Below are 14,433 nucleotides of genomic sequence, written 5' to 3'. Positions count from 1 at the left end.
TAGTTAGAAAGGATGTCAATATTTTCATGTTGCAATTCTTGGTTACAGAGATGGTTACAGAGAGTTAATAATTGGTCAGTTCCTTAAAAGAAATAGAAGACAAAGTTGTGACTGCAAAAATGCTTATTACAATAACTGAGTGTTACAAGAGTTAAGGATGACAGGCTTCAGCACACTCAACTAAGCAAGGTCACCCTGACCCTGAAATTCTATTGAAATTATATTAAATGCCCATCCAAGATTTAGTACCATTCCCCAAGATTCTTTCTCTCTCTCTTTTTAAAAATTTCTGGATATTTCTGGTTCACCTAGTAACTTCTGATTAGATTTCCAGCTTCTGCAGAATTCTCATTACTTAATTTACAACATACTACTCTAGGTTTACCTAGCGTAGTTCACCATGCCCTAGGTGTGGCCTATCCATGGGCTATGACTCTCCTCATTACCCTGATTCACTCCCTCTCCCCATAAAAATAATAATAAGAATAATAATAGTAATAATAATTGGTCAGTTCCTTTATCATCACTTGTTAGATCTTTGGGATTTTACTGTTTATTTTTTCCCACAATTTCCAACCACCACTTCACCCCCATACCTATCACTTGGTTGATAATGCTGTGATTTTTAAAATTCAATTTATTTAAATAAAAAAAAAATAGACAGTTCACCCATTTCTCCCACCTACCTGCATCCCCCCCCCCCCTTGCAACCATCAATCTGTTCTCTGTATCTATGAGCTTGGGTTTTCTTTGGGGTTTTGTTTGTTTGTTTGTTTTGTTTTTAGAGTCCATGTTAGAGAGATGATACAGTATTTGTCTTTCTCTATCTGACTTATTTCACTTAGCATAATGCCATTGAGGTCCATCCATGTTGTTGCAAATGGCAGAATTTCCTTCTTTTTATGGCTGAATAATATTCCACTGTATATATACGTATATCGCAATTTCTTTATCCATTCATCCATCAATGAACACTTAGGTTGTTTCCATACCTTGGCTACTGTAAATAATGCTGCAACAAACATGGGGGTGCATATCTTTTCAGATGTTTTCATTTCCTTCAGATAAATATCCAGAAGTGGAATTGCTGGATCATATGGTTGTTCTATTTTTAATTTTTTGAGGAACCAACATACTGTTTTCCATAGCGCTTGCACCAATTTACATTCCCACCAACAGTGCACAAGGGTTCCCTTTTTTCTACATCCTCACCAACACTTGTTATTTCTTGTCTTTTTGATAATAGCCATTCTAACACGGATGAGGTAATATCTCATTTGGTTTTGATTTGCATTTCCCTGATGATTAGTGACGTTGAGCATCTTTTCATGTGCCTGCTGGCCATCTGATGTCTTCTTTGCAAAAACGTCTGTTCAGATCTTCTTTCCATTTTTTAATCAAATTGTTTGATTTTTGCTATTGAGTTATATGTGTTCTTTATATATTTTGGTTATTAGCACCTTATTAGGTATATGATTTAAAATTATTTTTCTCCCATTCAGTATGTTGCCTTTTCAGTAGGAGTCCAGTTTCATTTGCTTTGCATGTGGCTGTCCAATTTTCCCAACACCATTTATCAAAGAGACTATCCTTTCCCCATTGTATATTCTTGTTTCCTTTGTTGTAAATTAATTGATCATATATGCATGGGTTTATTTCTGGGCTTTCTATATTCTCTTCTATTGATCTATGCCTAATTGCTTTGGCTATGACCTCCAATACTATGTTGGATAGAATTGGCAAAAGTGGGCATCCTTGTCTTGTTCCAATTTTAAAGAGATAGCTTTCACCTTTTCACCACTGAGAATGATGTTAGCTGTGGGCTTGTCATATATGTATGGCCTTTATCATGTTGAATTACATTTCCTCTATATCCACAGTGTTGAGAGGTTTCTTTTAATCATAAATGGATGTTGAATTTTGTCAAATGCTTTTTTTCCATCTACTGAGTGATCATATGATTTTTATCCTTCATTTTGTTAATGTGGTGTGTATCACATTGACTGATTTGTAGGTGTTAAACCATCCTTGCATCCCTGGAAAAAATCCCACTTGATCATGGCATATGATGCTTTTAATGTATTGTTGGATTCCATTTGCTAATATTTTGTTGAAGATTTCACATCTAACTTCATCAGGAATATTGGCCTGTAAATTTCTTTTTCTGTAGCATCCTTGTCTGGTTTTGGTATCAGGGTAATGCTGGACTCTTAAAATGTGTTCAGAAGAGTTCTCTCCTCTTCTATTTTTTGGAAGAGTTTGAGAAGGATTGGTATTAATTCTTCTTTGACTGTTTAGTAGAATTCACCATCTGGTCCTCGACTTTTGTTTGTTCAGAGGTTTTTGATTACGGATTCAATCTCCTTGTTAGCAATCAGTCTATTCAGATTTTCTATTTCATCGTGATTCAGTCTTGGTAGGTTGTATGTTTCTAGGAATTTATCCATTTCTTCTAGGTTGTTCAATTGGTTGGCATCATGGTCTCCTATGATTGTTCATAATAGTCTCCTATGATCTTTTGTGTTTCTGTGGTATCAGGTGCACATTTATCATTACTGATTTTATTTATTTGAGCCCTCTCTCTCTTTTTTCTTGGTAAGTCTACCTAAAGGTTTGTCAGTTTTGTTTATCTTCTGTTTATTCTTTTTATAATACTTAAACACTGTCATACTGTTTATGACATCCTACAAATTACATTTCCCACACATATAGATTCACCTCCTTTTTAAATACTGTCAAATATGGATACACCAGGGCATTTATCCATTTCTCTTTAGTTGTCTTTTGTTTCCATCTGCTTACTCTTTTTTTTTTTTTTTGGCGGCACCACATAGCATGTGGGATCTTAGTTCCCCAACCAGGGATCGAACCTGCGCCCCCTGCATTGGAAGCCCAGAGTCTTAACCACTGGACCACCAGGGAAGTCCCTCCATCTGCTTACTCTTAGAAACAAGGTTTGATGAAATCTTCTTGTATATGCTCACTGTAGGCTACTTTACCTGTTTCTCTAGAGAGGAGTTGGATTATAGAATTCCTGGGTTACTCTTTACATTTTAATTGGTATTCCCAAGTTTCTCTCTTCAGTGGTCACACCAATTTGAACTTACAAGGAATATTTCACAAGAGAAATCATTATGCACACAAAACCCAATAACCTGTAGAGTTTAATGTTGAATGTGGCAGAGACTCAGTATGTATTCTCCCTTCCTAACTTAGGAATAGAATACAGCTGACACTTGAGCAACATGAATTTTTATATACACGGATTTTTTCAATAAATACATAGTATAGTACTACACAATCAGCAATTGGTTCAATCTACAGATGTGGAACCACAGATACAGAGGACCCACTGTAAAGTTATACTCAGATTTTTGACTGCGGGTCGGTCGGCACGTCTAACCCCCACATTGTTCAAGGGTCAACTGTATTTAACTTGGCACTGTCTGTCTGTGTAAATAAAAATAAAATCCACATTTCCCAAACTCCCATGCAGCTAGACACAGCCAGAGCACTAAATTCTGGTCAGTAGAATGTGATTGAGGTGATGTATTCAATTTCTGGGCAGATCCTTTAGGAGAAAAGAGCGAGCCCAACAGCTCTTTTCCCCCTTCCTGCTGGCTGGAATGCAGATGTGATTACTGGAGTTAGGGCAGCCATCTTGGACTATGAAATGGAAGCCACTAGTTGATGGCAGAGCAACAAAACAGAAGGACCCTGGGTCCCAGATGATTGTGGAGCCTCCAAACCAGCCATCAACTACCAACCCAGACTTTTAAGGGGGAAAAAGGAAAGTGCATCAAATAAAAGCCACTTTTGGGGAATGTCTTTCTGTCACAGCAGCCAAACTGATAACCTAAATAATGCAATTACTAAATGCTGGAAGATAATTATCTGGTAAAAAGAAGTCATCATTCCAACTGGGGGGATTATAAAAAGATTATTTTATTTGATCTTCCCAGTAATTCTATGAGGAGGGAAGTTTGTATATAGGTATTTAACTGCCATTAATGTTGCAGATTGTTAAAAATGCTTATAGTACAACTATTTTATTCCCCTTGGGATTTTTCTACACTGTTGGAGAGAGAAAGCCAAGGGATTCAGCTCTGTTGAAGGAACCAGGAAGAAATGCTGTCCAAACCAACTGGGGTTTTGGCAATGGATCCGCATTTGTTCACCAGTGTAGCTTTTGTTTAGATTCCACTGTTTTGAAAATTTAAGTGGTTCACTATTTAAAATTTTTTCCTAATCCGAGTGTAACGAATGACCTTTCTTCTCCTTAGGTCACTAAAAAGAATTTTCTTGTGTTTGTGGCTAATTTCTTAATGGCAGAGGCCCAAATAAGGGGACGGGGGGACGCTTAGATCAAAACTAAACATGGGATGAGAGAAGGATCCTGGATTTCCTGTGGCTCATTCCATTTTCAATCATCCATACTGCTATACATGTGTTTGAGTGGTTTTTATGTACAGAATAAGCTGTACACAAATTCTAGGAAATAAGTTTCAATTACTAAAGTTACAATTTACCAAACCTAGCTTCTCCCCCATGGGTTTTTAAGTTCCCTTTTTGAAATCTATTGTTCCATTTCTAAGAACACAGTAACAAATTCAGCCGTTGTTTTTAAGGAAGTCATGGATTAATGTTTGGTCCCACTTATAAATTTAGCTAAGTAAATGCCTTAAGCCACTTGAAATTGCATTTCTAAATTTGATAATCTGGATTTTCTTTGCAAGTACTTTAATTATTCAATGTTTCTACTTCTCAATCAATCTTATAAATCTGTCAGATCACATATAGTAAATCTTAAATTCTCTTAAGTGTTCTAAATGATTGCATATAAACTTTGTAAGACTTTGGTGGGGGCAGTGGTGGTGGGATGAACTGGGAGATTGGGATTGACATCTATACACTAATATGTATAAAATAGATAACTAATAAGAACCTGCTGTATAAAAAATAAAATTAAAAAAAACCTTAGACATTGATGTAAAAATTGCACATTTAAGCAATGCTTCAATTACATTCAAAATGATAATTAACGAGTCTGACCAATATGCTACTCTGAAAGGTCTAAGTCTCTTAAACATAAGTCTCTTAAAGTATGTAAATTACTAAATATGAACACTTTCCTTCTTAACAAAACATATTAATGTGATGATTTTGACCTTGTTGAATATTTCCACTTTATTTCTGAATCTTATCACATTTAAAATATGCTTCCTGATAAAATTGCTTTCCCATTTAGGCTATTTCTATAGTCAACTCTAAATGTTCCTGGGGTTTAAAGATGCTTATCTTCTAGGGAGATTATTACCCTCAGGTAGCTGAGGTTGTTTCCAACTAGACTTCTTAACTTGGGGTGTGTGGATAGAATTCAGGGGGTCTGTAAAGTTGGATGTAAAAAATGTATCTTTATTTTCACCAACTTCTAACTGAAATTTAGCATTCCCTTCAAATGTGAATGTGGCAACAAACCATAGTATATGAGCAGGACCTTGACTCTGTTGCCAGTAGAAATCACAGGTATTTCCATATCACATTATGGCTGTTGCAGACACCTTGAAATATCTTTATACTCAGCATTACTTCAACATTACGGAACTTATAGGCCTGCTGCTAGATCTTACTATTTAACGTACTAATAAAGGAACTCACATGACTCCATCATAATATTTCAATATTTTTATTGAGGTATAATTGAAGTATAATAAACTGGAAATATTTTAAGGGTTAAATTTTATCATTTTTGATATACATATACATACATATATATAGATCGATAGATATATAGAGATATAGATATATGTCAATATATATACCATGAAACCATCAACACAATTCACACACTGGACTTTTCCATCACATCCCCAACAGTTTCTTTGAGCCCCTCTGTAATCCATCCTTCCCTCTACACCCACCCACAGGTGACAATTGCTTTGCTTTCTGTCACTGTAAATTAGTTTGCATTTTTGAGAAATTTATATAACTGGAATCATATGTTGGGTCTTTCTGGGGAGAGTGAGGCTTCTGACATTTTCACTCAACATAAGGATTTTGATATTCATCTATGTTGTGTGTGTATCATACGTTCTTTTATTGCTGAGTAGTAATCCATTGCATGGATATACCACAATCTGTTTATTCATTTACCTGCTAATGGATAGTTTCACTGTTTCCAATTCTTAGCAGTTACAAATAGACTTACTATTAACATTCATGTACAATTCTTTGCATGGATTTGTGTTTTCCTTTCTCTTGGGTGTCAGATGGCTGGGTCATATGGTAGGGGGATGTTTAACTTTTTGAGGAACTGCCAAATTGTTTTCCGAAGCGGTTGCACCCTTTTACATCCCAACCAGCAGTGTATAAGAGTTTAGCTGCTCCACATCCTTGTCAGCACTTGGTACAGTCAGTCTTTTTAATTTTAGCCAATCTAATGGATACGTAGTGGTATTTCATTATATTTTAATGTACATTTCCGTGATGATTGATGATGTTGAGCATCTATTTTTGTGCCTGTTGGCAATTCGTATATCTTCTCCTAGAAAGTGTTGGTTCTAAAGTTTTCCCAGTTTTTAATTGAGTTATTTGTTTTGTAAAAGTTATTGAGTTGTTAAAGTTCTTCATGTATTCGTTATATATCCCTTATGTTTTTTATATCTGTCTGATAGAAGTATTATATTTCTTCTAGTCTATAGCTTGCCCTTTATTTTCTCACTTTTGCCTTTTGAAGAACAAAAGTTTTATATTTTGACAAAGCTCAGTTTACCAATGTTCATGGTTTGTACTTTCAGTGTTCTGAGAAATGTTTGACTACTGCAAAGTTGCAATGATTTTCTCCCTATGTTGTCTTCTGGAAGGTTTATGGTTCTAGGCTTTCCATTTAGGGCTGTGATCCATTCTGAGTTAATTTTTGTGAATAATGTGAGGTAAATTTTTTTCTTATCAATAAGAAATAAGACATTAAATTGTTTCTTATCAGTATTCAGTTTCCCAGCACCCTATGTGCATTATAAGCATTTTTGTTTATATAGAAGCATTTTTCTGAGAAGATGTCCTTAGACTTAAGCAGACTGCCAAAGAGGTCCCTGGCAGATGTTCTAGAGATTCCAGCAGAGTAAGAGATAAGAACCTGCAGACATCAAGGGAAAGCGCTCTCGATATGCATGTAGGAATCCATCATGTCAGCCCACCTGGTTCGGGGAGACCCTTTCTTAGGACGATGACGTTGCATAACAACCAGAGATTTGGGCAAGAGGGCTGACTGGAGTCTTGTCAGAAATGTGGATGGGATGCCCCGAACCACACCACGAATTGCTATGCTGATGATTTTATAATTTTAAGAAGGATTGGGCTTCCCTGGTGGCGCAGTGGTTGAGAATCTGCCTGCCAATGCAGGGGACACGGGTTCGAGCCCTGGTCTGGGAAGATCCCACATGCCGGGGAGCAACTAGGCCCGTGAGCCACAACTACTGAGCCTGCGCGTCTGGAGCCTGTGCTCCGCAACAAGAGAGGCCGCGATAGTGAGAGGCCCGCGCACCGCGATGAAGAGTGGCCCCCGCTTGCCACAACTAGAGAAAGCCCTTGCACAGAAACGAAGACCCAACACAACCAAATAAATAAATAAATAAATAAATAAATAAATAAAGGTGCTAATAATTAAAAAAGAAAAAAAAAAAAAAAGAAGGATTGCTCACAGCCCCTGGTCTACTCATGGATGTCTGTTACTGCCTCCTGTGTGATTACTTGATTGAATTTCACACGTCTTTGGTCCTCAGGACATAGCTAAATCATCCTGTTTAGGCAGGGTGGCCATCTGTCCCAGTTTGCCTGGGACAGTCCTGGTTTATGATTTATTTGATTTGATTTTTCATTTTTTTTTATTGAAATATAATTGATTTACAATGTTGTGTTAGTTTCTGGTGTACAGCAAAGTACTCAGTTATACATATATATACTTTTTCATATTCTTTTCCATTATGGTTTATTACAGGATATTGAACATAGTTCCTTGTGCTATACAGTAGGACCTTGTTGTTTATCCATTCTCTATATACTAGTTCACATCTGCTAACCCCAAACATGCTTTATTATCAATAGCACCCATTTCACTCTCAAAAGTTCCACTCTCTCCTGTACCAATATCAGGAAGCATTCTGATTTGTTCAGGTAGTTCTGTTGGTTTCTATCTTATAGGCTTTGAAAATCACAAACACAGTGAAGCACTTTGAAATCCATGACTTTCAATCTTGACTCTGCAGAGCTCTGGGTGCTCCTTCAAGACCCTTTACAAGTACCCACAGGAGAAAGGTGCAAGCCATGAGGCTGAGATTTTTTTTTTTCGATCTCTGGTGTTTATTCACTACCAGGCAGGTGACAACACAGCTTTATTTCATTTTTCCCCTCTGACGCTAAAGCATAAGCTTTTAATTCTGACACATTTATCCATTCCAGAGACAGTATGAAAAACAGTCATCTAGCCATTTATCACCTTGGACTTCGCAGGCCAAACTGGGGTTGCTGTCTCATTTATAAGCCAGGGCAACAAGGGTGATTCCAGGTGGATGGGTTAAAAATGGAAAATATGAGCTCTTCAACAGAGCCTGGGATTTTTCGCCTCTGTTTTCCATATGGTGATTCTATATATGCTTGCTTTTTTTTTTTTTTTTTTTTGGCCATGCAGCAGGGCTTGTGGGATCCTAGTTCCCCAACCAGGCATTGAACCCGGGCCCTCCACAGCAAAAGTGCAGAGTCCTAACCACTGGATTGCTAGGGAATTCCCTATGCTTGCTTTTTCTTCTTTTTAATTGATCTGTATAAAAACGTGAAATGCTTCACAAATTTGCATGTCATCCTTGCTCAGGGGCCATGCTAATCTCCATATCATTCCAATTTTAGTATATGTGCTGCCAAAGCAAGCACAATATGCTTATTTTTGAATACAAGAAAGTTTGAAAGCCACTGATGTAATTGATCACATTTTCCTCTTTGCATTGGCTGCCAGGAAGCTCAGCATCTAATTCTCAGTCCACCACTAACAAGTGCTCAGGGCCTCCTAGCCTACATATTCATGAGAATCTTACCCTTGACTTTCTTTTCTTTCCCTCCCCATGTTTCCCCTTCACCTGCTTTTCTTGTTTTCTCATTCTGCTGCCACATGTATGTTTTTGCATGCAAACCCAAATCCTTTTTGGAAAGAGCCAAGGTTTAAATGAGTGCATTAAAACAAAAAGGAATACTTTTTCTGTAGAGGAGGTTTTTGCAGATGGGAAAAGAATGTGTATAGAAATAAGGCATAATTTGGCATGGAGAGTACACATGTGTGTTTGTAGGATATGTATATACATGTTGGAAACGTTGTGAAGTTTGTCGTTTTGAAAGTTAAGCTGGTCTTCTGGCTTCAGGGGACATTTATACTTGGAAGACTCCAGGGGAAAAAAAAAAAGTGTTTTACTCCAGGGCAGACGTGCCTGTGGTCTACACTCCAAAGAATCTGCTTTATGGTTTAGCATTTTCAGATTTTGTCTGGGGTTATTTTTCTGGTCATTATAAAATGAGGACAAATACTTATTAAGAAGAAATCAAGGGAAAGAGGGACAGGAAGGGGGTGCTCCTGCACAGGAAGGGGGCTGGATTTTAAGTGACCTTGAGTAAGAAGTGGGAGCCTTAAGTCTTATCTGAGTTTCTATCTCATCTGCTGCAAATCTGTGGTCAAGTCCTTTTTCTCCCAAACATGGGGACTCTCACCCTCCGCTGCACACTTGGAATCACCGGGAGCTTTAAAAAAATCCTGATGCTGCAGTCCCTTCCCCAGAGAGTCTGGTTTAATTGGTCTGGGGTAGGGCCTCCGCATGGGGATTTTTAAAAGCTCCCCTGGAGATTCTAATGTGCAAGCCAGGGTTGAGACCACTGCCCTAAGAGAAAGAAAAAAATAAAATTAATAAGCACCTGCCTCCTGTTTATCTCTCAGGGGGCCGTGGGGTGTGGCTGCAATTTATGAGATAATGGGCCAGATTCTGGTGAAGGAGTGAGAGGGCTTGAAGGAAACAGGTTAACCCTTTGTATTCCATAGAGTACTCTTGGTTAATAAGTGTTCGTCAACGTTTTGCCCATGATCTGCAAGAAGAAACACATTTCACATCCTGACCCAGTACACACACACACACACACAGAGTCTTACTCTGATTTCATGCAATTCACTTGGTGTTTTCTATTCCAGTCTATTCCATTATTTTCCTTTAGAAAAAAAAAAAGCCTGCTTACTGCCACTGTTTAAACAATATTCTATGAAGGCTCATGGGCCCAGGTAAATTAAACACCTCTGGAGTGTGCTCACTGAATACATTCGCTTGCCTGAAGTTTGGGGAGCAAAAGGGGATGGAATAAGCTTTGACCAGAGGTGGCTCCCAGTAGAGCGGGGCCTGCTGTTTATACAACTTGGGGGCCTTATTTAAGAAAAAGAATACAAAATTAGGAGTCCGAAATTAGGTACAAAATGAATAGTTCTTTGAACTAAGAAATCACAACAAATGCATATTTTAAGAAGCTGAAAAATACCACAAATTCCCAACTCAACTTCCCCTCGGCTGGATCCCCAAAATGCCAGCGACCACTCCCATACCACCCTCCTCAAGGTCAAGTGCTCCAGTGGGGAATCAGAGTGGAGAGTGATGGTGGTCTCTGCTGGTTGCCACTAACTATGAAAAGCAAACGACTTTTGTAAATTCTACATGAACAAGTGACCCCGTGAATGCATTTCTAGGTCCCTGTCAGGGCCTTAGAAAGAGACACGTCAAGTGAGGGGCCCAAGAGCTTAAGTTTCACTGGCTTCCCAGTAACCCCACAAGTGGAGTTGAAGGCTCTATATTATATCTCTAGAGCAAGGGCTTTGGAGACAGCTGGACCTGAACTTCAGCCCTGGCTCAGACACTTTCTGCCTTCTTTGAGCTAAGACTTGATCATTTGTAAAAACGGGCATGCTGGCAGCATCTACCTTCCAGTCTCTTTGGGGGACCAGAGGAGATAAGAAGGGTCCCGCAAACTGGATGGGCTTAGAGCAGCCAGATTTAGCAAAGAAAAATATAGGACATCCAGTTAAACTGAAATTTCAGAGAAAAGTGAATACTTTTTTAGTATAAGTATGTATCACCTAGGACATACTTATTCTAAAAGTTATTCCTTGTTTTTCTGTAATTCACATTTATCTGGGCACCCTGTATTTCTTGAGCTTAACAAATGGCAGTGGTTGACACTGTTTTCGGACTGAGGCATCCGAGTGTTCCATAACAGGGCTTCATAAATATTAGAAAGTGTGTGAGAGGGAGAAAAATGCTGCATAGACTCTGTTCATAACAGTTTATTATGGGGAAGACTGAAACAGGTGGCCAGGAGAGGATGAAGCAAGTGGGGTACCTTAATTTGAGGGTATGTGTGGAGGGGGTTATACCACTGACTTTGGGTAAGCCAATTAAGTTCTTGGGACTTCAGTTTCCCCTACCTGTAAAATGGGTGAAAGGAGATTCTTGAACTCTCCTCCTGCAGATATAACCAGAAATGGCACTTTCTCATCATTCAAATGTCGCCTCCTCAGAGAGGTCCTCCCTGACTACTCCAGCCAAGATTACTGTTCCCTTGCCCCAGAACGTAATTTTTCCCCCTCCATAATAATGATAACTTTCTGAAGTTGTCTTGATTCTTTACTTGATTGTTTGTTTACGGTCTGTCTCCCCATGTGAGAATAAGTTCCGGGAAGGCACAAAACTAGTCTGTCTTGTTCTAGCTGAATCTCCGAGGAGCTGTACCTGGCGCAGTAGATAGTCCATATATGTTGAATGAATGAATGAATGAATGAATGAATTCAGTGTCACCCTTGAGGTCCCTTCCAAGCAGTCTTTCTCTTCTCGGGGGCCATGCCTGGGTTGCAGAGGGAGGAGGTGTGGGTGTCGGTGGGTGGGGAGGAGGCTGGGCCCTCGCCTCTTCTAGGACCGGCTGGAGCTAGCGCGTCCGGCTGGGCGGCAGGCGCAGAGAACAGCGCGGAGGCAGCTGCAGGGTCGGAGCGCCGCGCCGCGCGTCCAGCCGCCGGGGGTGTGCGCCCGCGGAGCCCGGCGTCGCGCCTCGGCGCCCCCACGCGCCCACGCCGCGGCGCGGGGACCCGGGCGGGGGCAGAGGGAGGGCCCGGCCGAGGGAGGGGAAGGGGCCGGTCCTCCCCGAGCAGGCAGCGGCCGCGGCAGCCCAGGAGGCGGAGGCAACGGCGGCAGCGGAGGTAGCAACGTGCCCGCCGCAGTCAGCCCCGCCGCAGTCAGCCCCGCCGCGTCCGACCCGCGCCCGCCCGGCCGCCGGCACCGCACCGCACCGGGGCGCCCTCTCCACTGCGCGCGGTGAGTACCAACCGCGGCGCCCAGCCCGGGCCGCCCGCCGCGATTCGCCGGGCCGGGGTTGACCCGAACCCCCTGGCCTGGGGCGTCTCTCCCGCACTCGGCCAGCCGGGGCCTCCGCAGCTGTCGGGGCGCCCGGGGCTCCCAGGGCGCCTCAGGCACAAGGGCAGCGGGGACAGCGGGCAGATCCTGTCTCGGGAAAGTCCGTCCTGGGCTCCAGGCCTCAGTTTCCCCGTGCGCCCGGGAGGCGACGACCCTGAAATTTGCACTCCCGCGCGCGGGACAAGTGCATAGAGCGCAGGCGGTGTAGACTCGCCTGGGTCCTCCGCGTTTGGTTCGTTTTACGGCCCGGGTGGCTCGCGATGAGGGGCGCTCCCCTAACCGGACCAAGAGGCGCCGGGAGCCAAACTCACGCCCTCGGGCGCTGGTTATGGGGTAACGGTGGAGCAAATGGCTGGAATTCCCGGGATGGGGCTGGAATGGCCCACTGAGCCTTTTTTCTAGCTGCATTTCTTTTTTTAAAGTCCGTTTGCGCTTGGCCCGCGCTGGTCCAGCTCTCCCGGCTTTGTACCGGAACCCGCGTCCTGGCTCTGGCTGAAGTTGGAGTTGAAACTTGGAACATCAAAAGGATGTTTAGAAGGAAGCGAGGGTTTTGTTGTAATGGGACAAAGCGGAGAATTGAATGGTTTTTTAGCCTTGCAGCCTGGAGGTTAAACGGCCGTACTGGCCCTTAAATATATTCCCTGCCCCCAAGCAAATAGGTTATAAACTCAAGGAATATTAGGACAGCTTGACAGGGAAGAACATTCGCATCACAAAATCCTCAGTGCGCAAAATCCTCAGCTGCTGAAAGTGAAGCGCTCTGACGGGTGAGGGGTTCCTACTTCCCCTAAACGAAGCCTCGCCTGGGCTAAGAGTTGACAGCGAGCGTACGCGTTGCTGCGTTGCGAATGCTCTTTAAAAAGCAAGACTGATGCCGCGGTTTTGATGGATACCGTTTTCTTTTCTCCCCCCTTTCCCCGAAGTGCAAGGTAATCTTCAGAATTACTTTTATATCTGTATATATAAGGTTGAGGTAGATATAAATCACCCCTGGTGGAGGTACTTTTTAATTACGAGGTGCAGTGAAATGAGTGAACATCGGAGTTGGGTGTTGTGGGCAAGTCAGAGCGGAGGTATAATGATTTACAAGCATCAGGTGAGAATCTGAGTGCTGAATTGGGTTTGAGTTAGGGAGCTCCCTTCCAAAGGAAATTATAACCAGCGGACAATTGTGTTTCAAACCGAATCTGTTAATTTCGCGAGCTCTGTCTTGCTTGAGTAAAATTTCTACTAGCAGAGTATGAGCTAGTAGCCGCTTTACCAGCCTATGGCCCTTTTGGGGGCGGGGGGAGAGAAGGAGGACCTCCTTTTTAAAATAATGTTTGTGAAAAAATCTTTCAGGCAACTTTACCCAAGAAAGTTTCTTTTTTTTTTTTTTTTTTTTTTTTGACTTTTCTCTCCCCATCACCTTAAGCCTCTTAAACTTTATACTTCTTTGCATTTAGACATCCTCAGACTAGGAAAAGTTAATAAGTAATTTATATAACAAATGGTGACCGTTTGAATCTTGCTTTAGAGTAAGCATAAAATCACATTTGTATTCCAGGTCTCCTCGCCTTTTGAGGAAATTCTAAATTTTGCGATTTCGACCCAGGTGGCTAGATCTGAAAGGACTTGAACTTTTAAAAAAGCAGTTCATGTGTCCCATACCAAGTTAGTTAGTAGCTCCATTCTTATAACTTTAGCTTCACGATATGATTAACTATTTTATCTGAAAGGTCTTGGCATTTTTCCTGTCTTGAAATAGCTCACCTAGTATAGTGGCCGCATGTTATGAGAATATTCTATAAACACATACATCTTTCCTAATATGAAATAACTAAAGGAAATACAACAAAATGTCGTTATCCCAATATTTTGAGATTTAAAAAAAACAGATGATTTAATCACTGGCGTTTTAGAATCTTCTTTTTATGCCTTTTGTGTTGTATTAAACACATCATAAAGAAATATG

General features: G+C 41.1%; 1 protein-coding gene and 1 non-coding gene across 2 annotated transcripts in view; one reads left to right on the top strand and one right to left on the bottom strand.

The window, feature by feature from the left end:
• EYA2 (EYA transcriptional coactivator and phosphatase 2) overlaps positions 1-14,433 on the top strand; it is a 287,678-nt gene that overhangs the window by 19,477 nt on the left and 253,768 nt on the right. The gene's annotated exons all lie outside the window — the stretch shown is intronic.
• On the bottom strand, positions 8,822-8,925 carry LOC133104597 (U6 spliceosomal RNA). The gene has a single exon (XR_009703657.1). It is a non-coding gene; the product is annotated as a U6 spliceosomal RNA (small nuclear RNA).

Source organism: Eubalaena glacialis, chromosome 13 (assembly GCF_028564815.1).
Source record: "Eubalaena glacialis isolate mEubGla1 chromosome 13, mEubGla1.1.hap2.+ XY, whole genome shotgun sequence".
Taxonomy (NCBI): domain Eukaryota; kingdom Metazoa; phylum Chordata; class Mammalia; order Artiodactyla; family Balaenidae; genus Eubalaena; species Eubalaena glacialis.
The sequence above is the reverse complement of the archived record's forward strand: the minus strand, read 5'-3'. Positions and strand labels throughout refer to the sequence as shown.